This window comes from Petaurus breviceps, unplaced genomic scaffold (assembly GCF_028583685.1).
Source record: "Petaurus breviceps papuanus isolate PSGF00001 unplaced genomic scaffold, PetGlider_PUasm1.0 171, whole genome shotgun sequence".
In the NCBI taxonomy this organism is placed as follows: Eukaryota; Metazoa; Chordata; class Mammalia; order Diprotodontia; family Petauridae; genus Petaurus; species Petaurus breviceps.
The window spans coordinates 9,635,659-9,641,268 of NW_027185754.1; positions in this window are offsets into that span (position 1 = coordinate 9,635,659).

Genomic DNA, 5,610 nt, shown 5'->3' on the forward strand with positions numbered 1-5,610 from the left:
CCAGGTCAGATTCAGAGCATTTACTGTGAGCATGGAAGGTTCTGGCTCAGCCTCATGACCTGGATCAAGCTCTAGTCTTTATACAATAGTGACAAATATGTTTCCTTTCAGGGTACAAACTCTTCTTAGACCTGCATACATTCATCCCTCCTAGCTCCTCATTCTTTCAAGGTAGCAGGAGTTGGTTATGGGAAGGAAGTGTTAAAGGAACATCAGAATTACTTTTATCTTCATTCCCAATTTCTTATTACTGATCATCTCCCCCTCCTAGAATGATTTGGGATAGAAGCAGCAACTTATCAGACATTACAGACCTTCCCAACCCCCACCCAAGCCTGCTTCACAGCCTCAAACTGGTATATCCAAAGACTGAAAAGAATAAGATGAGGAAAAAATGCAGGCTGGGGAATTGTCTTGTTCGCTGGATTAGCAGTTTGTTGAACAATGGTGCCCAAAGAATGTTGATTAATGGATCGATGTCAGCATAGACAAAGTTATCTAGTGGTATGTCAAACAGCTCTGTCCTTGGCCCTGTCCTATCCAATATTTTTATCAATGACTTGGATGAAGACATAGATGGCAAGCTTATCAAATTTTCAGATGACACAAAGTCAAGCGGAATCACTAATACAATAGCTGACCCAATCAAACTTCAAATTTATCTCAACCATCTGGAATAATAGAACAAAGCCAGCAAGATTAAGTTCAGCAGGGACAAACGTAAATCCTGCACTTAGGTTCAACAAATCAATGGTACAAGTCCAGAACAGAGGAGATTTGGCCTGAAAGCAGTTCATGTGAAAAACACCTAAAGGTTTCGGTTGACCAAAAAAATAGGAGCCAGCAGGATGATGAGGTTGCTGAAAAAGCTAAAACAATCTTAGCCTACAATTAATAGAATTCTGTGTTTGAATCATCATGTCATATCCCACCTGGGTAAGGCCAGAGATTCAGTGGAAAATACTTAGGGTCCAAAGCAGAACTCAGGCAAGAATACACCGAGGTCAGGTTGGGTTGGTACCAGGATTTCTTCAGGGTCCCCAAATCTAAGAAGTTGACATAAGTTGACAATCAGTTGAGAAGGCAGAGATTTAGACTGGGAGCTTAGTATCAGATCAGTTGGCAATATCTAGTGAATGCTATGGAAGTATTTCCCAGATTGAACCTGGCTACACAAAGCTCTATTCTTTTATAGTGATTGCTTGAATTCTCCACCCACTATCTAAGCTGGCATGTAGGCCCATGCCAGATTCTACATCCACTGTGCTCCCTCCTGACTTAATTGTACCATTAATGCCATGGACAAAGACATATAATCTAGGCTGTAATTCTGGGTGATACATTTTAAGGGGACCATCAATAAATTGGATTATATCCAAAAAGGGTGATCAGACTGATGGAACAACTAGAAATAATATTACATGAAGAATAGTTAAGGGATCTGAGGATATTTAGCTTAAAGAAGAAGAGACTTTAGAGGCCACAAACATTACTTTCAGATATTCTAATATCAGTTCCATGAAAGTAGGAATAGATTTATTTCCTGTTATAAAATCATATAAACCAAGAATGTTAGAGCTAGAGAAACCTTAGAGAAAAGTGAATGAGAATGAAAACACAAAGAATCATGATGAGAATTTAGAAAGAATGAATTTTAAAATGCAATGATAATTTAAGCACTGAAATTAATTCATTTTAATGTAAATACTTAATTAAGCAAGTTCAGTTGGTTTTATTGAGGTTCTTTAGTGAGTTATAAATAATACTTTTTTTTTTTAACAGAAGGGACCTTGGCAGTTTTTTAAGGTCTAAAGTCTCAGGTCTAAGACATTCTGAAACTATAGTAACAAGTCATCTAACTCTTAATAATACCAACTGTTAACAGGTAACATAAAAATACTCCTATCACGTTGTGACCTGCCTTGTATTAGTGATTCCACTCAACTTTGTGTCATCTGAAAATCTGATCAGCTTGCCACCTATGTCTTCATCCAAGTCACTGGTAAAAATATTGGATAGGACAGGGCCAAGGACAGAGCTATCTGACATACCACTAGATAACTTTGTCTATGCTGACATCGATCCATTAATCAACATTCTTGGGGCACCATTGTTCAACAAACTGCTAATCCAGTGAACAAGACTCTTCCCCAGAACCTTTTTGCTGCCTATTAATGACCCAGTCAGTGATATCCTCCATTCCTTTCCCTTCCTTCTCTCTCCCATCAAACTTGCCCATCATTACTCACCAAGGAGGGGTTGTCAGGGAACTCTCTCTTGCTGGATGGCAATAGGCAGTGGCAGATTCCATAAGAAAAGCTAATTCCTACTATTGTGGCAATTAATTAGTAGCTGCATAGAAAAGTGGACAGAGAGCTAGACAAGGAGTCAGGAGACCTGAGTTCTAGTGCTGACTTTCCCCACTAACTAGTTGTGTGTAAGTTTTATCAGCTCATATAATCAACACTTGTGCAAAGCCTACTGTGTGCTAGATACCAGAGAATACAAAGTTTAGATAAGACATAGCATCTGTCTTTTATTTCTTGGTAAGTAAAACTAATGACTTAGGACTAGGAAAGCTCTAACAGTCTAAGCTCTAACATTTAATGTATTTATGCCTTCCAGGTAACATAGTACTTTAACCCAATTAAGGGCCTTCAAAAAAGACTTGTGTCTCAATTTCCCTTCTGTAAAACATAATACTTACACTAACTACCTCATAGAATTGCCTTGAGGATCAAATAAGATAAACTGTAAAGTGCTTTGTAAGTTGTAAAGTCCTGTGTAAGGTCAGCTATCATTTTATTAGTAATAACTAATCATTGGTATTATTTATCATAATACACATTTGAAGACTGTAAAATATATAAACATGTGGGTTTTCTATTAGTATTAAAAATGTGAAAAAATCTACAACTTTGTGAATAAGTAATAGTAAATCCCTTACATTTTTAATATTGTTCCCTCATGCTCAAAGATATTTTCTTGTTATATCCTTATGACAACCTAACAAATTATTAATTCCATGTGCTACAGAGATTGTTAGAAAAATGTGTGTTTTGAGGGGTGGCTCTAAAGGCGAGAGTGTCAAGCCTCTCTGGCAGGCAAGTAGGAAAGAGACTTTTGCCCAGGGGATGCTTTTGGCATCCCTTAAATCATACCAAAACAAACAGCCACCCACTCTGTTTATGCATAAGGATAGCCCTGCTCTGTCTAAACCCTGGCTAAAGAGTAAGTAATAAATCCACACACAGACCCATGTGTATACCCACCATAGAGACACTAGCAGCCAAGTGTTGTTTGGAAAGAAATTGTTTTCAGACTATGACAGCTGTGACATTGCTCATCATAAGTTATGTTGAGGCAGGTTCATTCAATGGCTAGAGCAGAGATGTCAAACACACCAGCAGAAACACTCCTGAGTGCCAGAGGAATTAGATTAAAATGTATATAATAAAACTAATAAAAATAGAGTAGAATAGGATGGGTATAAAATGTTAATATGTAGGTTTTTAAGTCAACATGTACCCTACAAAAGTATGGTTTAGTGACCCCCATTTCTATTTGAGTTTCACATCACAGGCTAGAATAATGGACTTTAAAGAGAGGAAGATCTGGGTTCAGATCCTGCCTCAGATTTACTGACTGTGTGACCCTGAGCAAGTCACCTAATCTCTCTGGGCCTCAGGTTCCTTATCTGTAAAACAAGGGATTTGGATCTGATTACTTTAGCATCTCTTCTAGCTCTAAATATATGACCCTATAAGTCTAACAGTAAGAATAAAACAAAGTCTGATGCTCCATCTAGCAATATAGTAAAAAACTGATCTGCAGGCATGAGAACTCTCTCTATTGATGCACTGGCAATCTCTGTAACTTATAAAGTCCAAGAGCTACTAAGGGCACTGAAATTATACGTACTGGAACTACAGTTGCAGAGCTCTACAGTCACAGAGCTGGCATGTGTCCAAGGCAGGATTTGCACCCAAGCCTTCTTAGCTTTAGAAGAGAGTCCTACATCTTCCATGTCACCCCTGCCTCTTGGGGCACAATAGAATGTAGGAATGAGAAGGTATTTTCCATCCACAAATCTATGATCCTAAGAGTCTAGGACTGAGTTGTTTGGAGGATAATATTAAAACTAAAAGGATTTGGTACTCCTGGTACATAAAGTTATAGCTTTGCCACAGGGGTAAATGGGAATGTCTCCTATGTGTCTGTATGTGTATGTGTAGTCCTTTAGAGCTCACCAAGTACTTTCATATCATTTATCTTACTGTATCCTCACAAAAGCTCAATGGCAGGACAGCAATATGTCCATTTTTCAGAGAAGGAAGGTAGATAAAGAAACAAACAAACAAAATTTGGCCAAGATCCTACAGCTAATAAGGAAGCTATTGCATCTTAAGCCCACAGATTTAGTGCTAGAAGTATCCTATAAAGTCATTAAGTCCAACCCTCTCGTTTTACAGATGAGGAAACAGAAGCTGGAGAGGTTAAATTATTTTCCCAAGGTCACACAAGTAGTAAGTGACAGAGCTGAGGTTTGAGCTTAGCTTCTCAGACTCCACATCGAGAAAGGAAGTCAGTAGTGCAGTTTGTAGGAGCATCCCCTTGGTTCTTGTTTCAACATTTTTATCAGTGGCTCGGGTGGAAGTACGGATGGCAGACATCAAATCGACAGATGAAACACAGTTGGGAGAGAGAATTAATATTTTGCCTAGAAGACTGAGAATCCAGAAAGATCTTAGAAGGATGGGCCAAAGGTGATGATGAACATTTAATAAAATTCTGTCCTTGGGTTTAAGAAAACAAATGCACACATACAGGATGAGGGAGATAAAGACTGGCAATGAATAGTTCTTGGGTTTTGGTATACAACAAGCTCAATATGTGTTGCCAAAATGTGATGTCATCCAAACAGCAATAACTTGAATTTATAGAGAGTTTATAAAACACTTTTCATGTCTTATCTCATTTAATCCTCACAACAACTCTGTGAAGTGGGTACCATTATTATCCTAATTTTACAGATGAGGACACTGAGGATGAGAAGGGTCAGGTGATTTGCTCAGGGATGGTATTGCTGTCTTCAAATGTTTAAAAAGTTGTCAAGTGGAAGAGAGATTAGCCCTATCTTCTTTAGCCTAGAAGGCAAACCCAAGACCAATGAGAGGAAGTTACAGGGAACTCAGTTCAGCTCAATTTAGCTTCACGTCCCTAACAATTAGAACTGTCAAAAAAAATAGAATGGACAGCCTTGGGTTACACTAATATACACTGGAGGTTTTAAATGATGGAGACTGGTGACCATTGGCTGGTGACCATCTCTTGATCCAGGTTCAACATTCATATCGAGTAACTTTTGTTTGCTATAAAGCAAAGCAGTTATGGGCTTAAAAATTAGCCAATCAAACCATCTCCAGGTATATATCCAGTATCCATTCTATTCAGGACACTGCCTAAGACTCGACAAGCATTTACCAAAAAACTTAAAATGTACCAAGGACTACAGTAGGCAGTGTATATACGAAGACAGAAATGATATGGTCCCTGCCCTCACGGAGCTTACATTCAATCAAGGGAATCAACACATACCTATATTAATAG